General features: G+C 37.4%; 1 pseudogene; it reads left to right on the top strand.

The window, feature by feature from the left end:
• Positions 1–3,498: 3,498 nt before the first annotated feature.
• Positions 3,499–4,743, top strand: LOC136979990 (26S proteasome regulatory subunit 4 pseudogene; annotated as a pseudogene).
• The last annotated feature ends 3,990 nt before the right edge of the window (positions 4,744–8,733 follow it).

The following is an 8,733-nucleotide window of genomic DNA, read 5'->3' as shown; positions in this document are numbered from 1 at the left end:
TCAATTATATATTATTTAATTAATCATTTATTTCATTTTAATAATTATTAATTATTTTTAAAATTTAATACATTACGATTTAAAGAATTTCCGCGCATTTAGTCATTTTATACTCCGTGTTTATTTTTTAAGTTGCGATTCTTCCGAAAGTCTCCCGCTCTGGGGGACCCGGGTTCGTATCCGGACGGGTTGATAAAATCCCCAGGAATTTTTCGGCTGGTGGTCCGTCCGGATATGTCGAGCCCCGTCTCTCATCACCCGGCCGCCACATTGTGGGTCTGGCCGAACCCATAATGGCTTGCTAAAAGAGGCCCTCTTAGTGCCCACAGGGCGGAAAGAGCTAAAAAAAAAATAAAAAAAAAAAATAAAAATCCATAATGGCTTGCTAAAAGAGGCCCGATGGTTGATCGAAGGTGGTCTCGGGACAGTGGCGTCGACGAGTCTGTAAGGCACGGGGAGACTTCGTCGGTTGGCGTCGGGGACACGGTGTAAGTCCGAAGTGGTACGGGTTACAGGTTGGCACAATAGACGAGAAACTGTTTTTTTTTTTTTTTTTTTTTTTTCTTTGCATGTTGACACACTACGTTTTGGTTATTCGGAACGTTAACCGAGTGCCAGGTGTCCTCTATTGTCGGGGATTCTATCAATCTCCGTTCTTTCTTTCGTCCATTTGATTGGTCGTTCTCCCTCAATCACGCTTCCCGAGTGGTCGGTCCCTGGTTAGTAAGCGTAACGAGACTCTTACCTGGAGCGCTAGAAAAGTCAAAATCGAAGACGAATTCCATCTTCCACCGATCATAGGACGACTTCCTTCCACGATTTATGGTTTCTGCCTGGCAGTTTGATATAAATAATGGGTGTCCGACTACAAACGACTTTTACCTATGTTTTTTAAATTAATAAATTTTTCTCTAAATTAACCGTTTTTTCGCGTGTTTCGTGACGGGTCAGACCGTCCGGTACCTCACATTTCCATAAAAGTTTTAAACAAATACTGAAAATGACAAAAATAAACAATTTATGTATTTTAGTTCTAAAATACAAATAATACATACATAATACAAATTGATACGATACAAACAATGATAGAAAAACTTGTTTTTTTAATTTTTTATAAACTAACTCTATTTGGCGATTTTTTCCGCAAAGTCGTTAATTACTTTATGATAAAAGTCGCTGGTCGTCGACTCCATCGACGTATTTAAAAGCTCTTTTTCTATCGAAAGTAACGCTAGCGACGACAATTGTTCCTACGACCGAGTGTTCCTGGCCAATGTACGAATTCGCTTCGTGGTCGAAAAACTGCGCTCAGACAGACCCACCGGTAGATGGTACCGTAAAAATTAATGATATTAAATCATACAATTCTTTTAGTACGTCTTTGTTCGGATCGGCATTAATTGTAATATGTTTTATGTTTAAGAGTTACTTGTCGATATAGTCCGGACACGAATATAAATATTGCGATTCGCTACGTAATTTAGATAAATGAAAAAAATTTCCCATAAAATTTACTTAATTTAAAGAATTAAAACACGCTTGGAAAAATTGTTTTTCATAATACTGTATTAAAATTATTAACATCTAAAAATGATAAAAATTCTAAAGATTTCATGTTTGAAAATCTGTCAATATAATTACAGTATAATTAAAAGAAAATTATAATTAAATATGGCTAACAACATTCTAGATTTTTGGACATTTTCTGGAGGCTCGTACATTTATGAAGCTTGTCTAATTATCTGCATTTGTTGTTTGTATATTCTGATTATTGAAATGTAAACAACATCCATATTTCCAAGTTGAAACTTTTGCTACAATGTTTACAGTTTATGGATTTTATTATGTATTTAATTAAAACAAAAAGAATGTAGTGTTTGCAATTAAAAATGTACAATACAGACAGAATCGGATAATCGGATTGATGAGTGCAATCATGACTTGCTCTATAAAATGGAGATTTTGAAATTCAAGTGACACTGGTCCCGGATCCATCATGTTTAAGTCGGTAAACAAATTCTTTGTGTCCGGATTTCTACAAATGGAGCAGAGACCATTGGATCTTAAATACAGGCGAAGATCAATTCGTTTCCAAGCAGAACATGAACGGAATCAAATCGCTCGGATGGCTTGATCAAAAGCATATCCGACTTGAACCAATTCATTGGAATAAGCGGCATCAGAAAAGTTGGAAAGATGACGAACAGGTTGGATATAATCGACTTCCATCTCCTCTTTTTGTTCATCATCTGCTGTGTCAATAGTTCGATGTCGACGTTCTCTGTGGAAAAGTCTATCCCTTTCACTAACCAATCGATGTTCTAGTGCATGGTGTGATCGACCTCATCGCCATCGACGCCGTTGGTGTTCTGGTACTTTCAGCTGGTGCTGGAGCGGCTCTACCTCTTCCAGGAGGTCTTCCTCTCAGGCATCTTGCTCCCTGCTGAGGTTCCACTTGCAGCTGCTGTTGGATCTGTCTGGACTCTCGGCCACCTCTTCCTCTCATTACACCTCGAGCTCGGTGTTTTCCTCCTGTACGTTGCGCTTCAGCCATTTACTGCCTAAAGACATGTATTTCAGTACAAAAATGAAATCAAAAAGTCCACACCTTAGAAAAAATGACAGTCCGCATTGGACCTCGACAATCCTGAGCAGGTCTAACCTTGTGCTCTAGTTCCAGAAGGTTGTAGAATAATGCCAGTACCACAAACTGCTAGCGAGATATTCCAGAAAGTTCCAGAAGCATTACCTTATTAGAGATAGGTAACGTGACGCCATCTAGTAGGGATGAGGGATGTAAATCTGGTTCCTTTTTCTTCGGACTCGGATAACTTTTCCGTAGTTCAACCGAAAATCACCAAACACTGGAAAAATATCAAGCAACTATGTAGCTTTATATTCCAAAACACAGCACTCAAAAATGTCAAAATACGTTTTTGTTATTAAGCATCAAAGAGGCGAAAGTCGACGCTTTCGTTTTTTGAATATATCTTTTCTCTGAGTCAATGATATTTTCCAAAAAGTAATTTATGCACATGCCAGAATTCCACTGAACATTTTTATACCAAAATCATCAAAATCTAACGTGGGATTTTTTTTTTTTTTAATTAGACACGAAAGTGAAAAAGCTACTGCAGAAGCCGCCCAGGCAATTAATTTATTTAACGTATTAAAATTTAATGATTTAAAACCAGAATATTTATAACATAATGTCTCATTTGTTGTGATTAGTAGAATACAACCACCAACAACTGTTCAAATAAGAATATTCTTATGTATTTTTAGTTTATGACAAAGAATTAATGTATAAAAAATCTGGTGGAAAATTCTTATTTAATAATTAATTTGAATTTTCTAAGATATTTCAAGTTTCAACAATTGAACATTTCGAAATTAATTACAATTCATGTATGAACTAATAATGCCACAAGCGTAATTGTAATTATAACAATACTTAAAGTGTCTACAATCAAGTTAACATCAAATTATAAGTTGATAATGGGATCGTCACCATCAAAACTAAATAAGAAGAAAGCCATACCAATTCCTGTCAAATTGCAAAAGCGCAAAGTGAAAAGAGAAAACAAGGATGCAGCAAAGATACCACGAGTGACTCCTAATAAACACTGCCGTTTGAAATTACTTAAAATGGAAAGAATTAAAGATTATCTAATGATGGAAGAAGAATTTCTTAGAAATCAACAAGAATACATCAATGAAAAATTTGAAGAAGAAATAATCATCGAGTTCTTTCGAGATTATCCATTAGTCGTAGGTGAACTGAAAGAACTATTCGAGGGTAATTTTGCCATAGTTTCTACACCAGAAGGAGAAGAATATGTTCCGATTATGTCATTCGTCGACAAAACTAAGCTGCAACCTGATTGTTCGGTCTTACTTAATAATACGGATCGTTCAATCGTAGGAATTATTGAGGAAAATGTCGATCCTGTGCTTTCTAAAATGATAATAACTAAGATCCCGTTTGAATCCTACGACGATATAGGCGGTTTGGAGAATCAAATCAGAGAAATCAAGGAGGTAGTCGAATTGCCATTGACTCATCCGGAGTATTTTGACAGAATGGGCATAACTCCACCGAAAGGTGTCATTTTGTATGGACCACCGGGAACCGGAAAGACGTTATTAGCAAAAGCTGTTGCGAATCAAACATCGGCTACATTTCTAAGAGTAGCGGGTTCTGAATTAATTCGGAAGCACTTAGGAGAAGGCGCAAAAATAGTCCGAAAATTGTTTCAACTGGCTCAAGAATATTCTCCCTCCATAGTGTTTATCGACGAGGTCGATGCCATTGGAAGTAAGAGATTTGACGCATGCTGTAGCGGAGAACGTGAGGTTCAAAGAATTATGCTAGAACTACTGACCCAATTGGACGGTTTCGATCCTAGAGGAGACGTAAAAGTAGTGTTGGCAACCAATAGAATCGAGAGTTTAGATCCCGCATTAATAAGACCCGGAAGGATTGACAGAAAGATCGAATTCTTCTTACCCAGTCACAACGAGAAGCATCTTATATTCCAAATACACACGGCTAGAATGAATTTGGCTGACGATTGCAATCTGGATGATATTTTGTCTTTCGAAGACGATCTGACAGGAGCAGATATAAAGGCGCTCTGCACCGAAGCGGGTCTCACGGCAGTACGAAATAGAAGAATGAAAGTATGTCGACAAGACTTCATAGAAGCCAAGAAGAATCTTGTGGAAAGAAAAAAACTATAACTGAGGGACTCTATTTATAATGCTTTATAATGCAAACAAATGCTATAATTTTCAAATTTGTAGATTAAAATCTAAATTTTCTTGCTATAAATTAATATAACGAATAATTTAAATCGATGATCGGTAGAATTTTAGTGTACTTTCCATTTTGAAAAATACTAATTTGCGATTTAGGACACGGTATAATATTATCCTAACTGGTGTCAGGTCCTGACTCTGAAAATCATAGATTTTTCAGATATGAAGCGGTCATCCTGAATGTGAGGGGAGTTGCACAGGAAACCCGGTTCTCACATTTTGCTCTGAAAAGTTGTGATATCGGAACTTCAAGTAATTATTCCGACGTTGAAAGCTGTAATCGCGACGGTGAGAATTCTTTCATTATGTGAGCCCACCAGTGGCAGAATGGATAAAACAACTGAACACTGGTAGTAACACTGGTCATGGGTTCGCGCCTTGCCAACGTATGGGCCACGTGGAGTTTTCTTAACGTTTGTAACACCTAAATAGGGGCGTTTCCTGTAGAAAGTTCCCTCGGGACATTACCCCTCAGCAGATAATCAACGCGTCGCTTTGCCGTAACCAAATAAACTAAACAGATTTCATTAAGTACAATTTTGGTATCGGTGACCAATGCCAGTTTTCAAGAAAAATATTTAGGTTTTCAAATGTACATTTGTTGGTGCATTCTTTACAGATCACAATTCCTTTAGGTTGCAGGTTAAGTTTATTGATTCCTTTTGCCGTTGCTTTAAAGTGTAAAGTGTTTTGGAGGAATTACGATTACATTGATCGTAATCTCAAAGTTGTATATAGTGAAATAAATATTGAAATAATTGAGTGGAGCTCTTAATAAGTCAAAAAGTGTTTTGTCCATGATCGAAGTACAAAGCGACCGCACGACCACTAAACACGATTTTTTTGCAAATATGTACAACATGGCAAGGCTGATATCGTGATGAAGCCGGAATTTTGAAATTCGATCTATGGGCTGAGATATTCGAGACCAAAAATCCCCATGTGAAGAAAGGCCTATGGGTCGACTGCCTATCGTAAGCTGGTCGCGCCTACATGATAATTGAGTGCTCGGTTGCTGGAAATTTACATTGATCTGTACGACAATTTTTTATTTTGGTCTTTATGACTGGTATTTAACATGCACGGCCTGCGGCCACACAAAAACCTTTCTTAAAATTCTTGTAGTTTTTTAAAGAGTTGTACGCGTGGGTAAATACATTTAATAGTTATATAAATAACTATTAAATGTACGAGGTCTGTTCAAAAAATACGCGGACTAACGTCATAAAACAAAATGTACTTTATGTAGAAGTTACATGTCTGGGTGCCCTTCAAAGTACTCTCCTTCCCAACGCACACACTTATCCTAACGGTGTTTCCACTTGTTGAAACAGTCCTGGTACGTTTCTTTTGTAATGTCCTTCAGCGCCTCGTCGCATTTGCTTTAATCTCGGTAATCGTTTCAAATCTTCCTTTCAAGGGTCTTTTGAGTTTGGGGTACAAGAAAAAGTCACAAGGAGCAAGATCAGGTGAGTAGGGGGGTGGGGAAGAACAGTGATCGAGCGTTTGGCCATAAACTCAAGAGTTCTGAGGGCTGAATGGGCTGGAGCATTGTCGTGATGGAGAAACCAGTCGCCACTTCTCCACATTTCTGGCCTTTTGCGATGGATGGCGTCCCGCACACGTTTCAGAACTTCAATGTAGTAAGTCTGGTTCACTGTGGAGCCTTGGGGAGGTACTCGTAGTGAACAACACCCTTAGCATGAAAGAAAACTGTCAGCATCACATTGACATTGGATCGAACTTGAAGAGCTTTTTTGGATCTGGGGGACGTTTCACCCACCCACTGGGACGATAGGACCTTCAATTCAATGTCATAACCGTAAACCCATGATTCATCACCTGTTATGATCCTTGACAAGAAGTTTTCATCTTTTTCTGAGTTTAACACAAAATTTCACAGCAAGTTGTTGCTCCTTCAGGTCATTCATTCTAAAATCCGACAAACGAAAAAATCGCATTCCACTAAAAACCGCGTAGCTAATCAACAAATAAAGATATCTGTAACCGGGAAACGGCTTTATCACCAGAAGATCTGTACAAACCAAGAAACACCAAGCGGATTCCCCTGGAACCAACTGGAGTCGCGCAATTCAAACAGTCCGCGTATTTTTTGAACAGACCTCGTATTCTGTAATTTCTTATATAGTTTTATCATATTATACATCAGTAATGGGCAAACTACGGCTCGCTTAGAAGTTCTATCCGGCCCGCCGCACATTTTAAAATAGCACTATAGAAATTTTCAATTTAATGTTTTAAAAAAATTCATTTACGGACGTGTTCCATTTTTGCATATGCGAACTTTCAGAAATGCTGTCACAGCTTCATTCATCGCATTGGAATTAAAGAATTTTCGGAGAATTCTTTAAAGAATTCTAACACTAAGAATTTTCAAGTTCTCCATAGCAATTTTGTGCTTAATTTCAAAGAATATAAAACCAGAAGAGAAAACAACAAGCAATCAAATACTGTGAATTTTTTGTTCACGTATAGAATACGTTCTATGCATTTTTCACGGGAGACAATTACTTTTTTTGCTACCTTTAATCACAGGTTGGTGAGAAATACTGAATTCAAGTACTAAAATGTTCGGCTTTTAAAGAAAAAAGCTAATTTTCATTAGTAAACGGTACAGAATTTAAAAATAAACATACACTTTTATAAACAATTTTTAATTTAAACAGATTCACTACAAAATTCAAGTTGGTAGAGATTTATTATAAAAGTATTTGTTACTAAAAAAAAAGTAGGCTATATCAGTGCCGTAACTAGGGCGGTGCCAGCGGTGCCCAGGCACAGGGCGTAGACCCTAGTGGGGCGCAGAAATGACCTGGACCAAGTTTTGGGATCATAGTTTTGGGGCGTAGTTACAGAAGCTCGCACCGGGCGCATAAAAGGCTAATTACGGCGCTGGGCTATATTAATTGAAACAAATAAGGCAAAGCGATTCAGTAACAAAGAAAAAATGTAGTGCTCGGTTATTACGAAAAGTAATAATCGAGATCGACAGGTCAGGACACGGTCGAAACTAGGGTTTCTCAAACGGAATCCCGGTTGTTTTTTTAACCCGGGAAATTTATCTTATCCGGGAAATCCCGCAAATTTTTTAAAAATTCACTTTTTTCTTATTTTGTGTTAAAGTTCAGGAGATTTTGCAAATAGAAGGTATAATTAACTCATAAACTGTCAGAATACATTTGTATTTATTAATTTTAAACCTACTTATTAGTTTTTTTTTTTAATTTTTGCTCGTTATGACACGTCACAAATGGTCAATAATCAATACCTAGCTTATTTGTGGCAGGACTCTGAAAATTCTTTACCAGTAATATCTGGAATAATTGTGCTTATGCTGTCTTAATTTTTAACCATGCCCAGTAGCTTCAATGACTGCGTAACGCCAAGTTGTGCAAATTGGGCAAGGATACAAACGAGTACGAAGTCAGCAAGTAGGAAGTTTTTCTTCATAATCTGATTATTAAAGACAAACGAACTGACGAATTATTGGGCTATGATGTTTCTATTAAAGTAGTCGAGGTAGACAAATCAAGAATACTAGAAAACAAAATAAGTACAGTAGAGCATCGATTATCCGACCCCCGATTAGCCTACTTATCGGTTAACCGACCGCGTTCTAGTCGGCAAATTCAAATGTCCGCTAGTGATGTGGAGCTACAATATTTGGTTATGTCTTGGCTACTTTAATATTATTTTTGTTTAATTTTTGCATGTTTTAGCTGGCAGCATGGCTCGACCATGAAAGGGAGGCTAGTATTTAAACCAGGCCTAATGCACTATACTAATAATGTATTTTTTTCATACTTTCCGGTTATCCGACTTTGCAGTTATCCGACCAACCCCAGTCTCCAATTAAGTCGGATAATCGATGCTCTACTGTACTACAATCTC

The sequence above is a fragment of the Centruroides vittatus genome, unplaced genomic scaffold (assembly GCF_030686945.1).
Source record: "Centruroides vittatus isolate TY-2023 unplaced genomic scaffold, ASM3068694v2 contig_658, whole genome shotgun sequence".
NCBI classification, from domain to species: Eukaryota; Metazoa; Arthropoda; class Arachnida; order Scorpiones; family Buthidae; genus Centruroides; species Centruroides vittatus.
The sequence above is the reverse complement of the archived record's forward strand: the minus strand, read 5'-3'. Positions and strand labels throughout refer to the sequence as shown.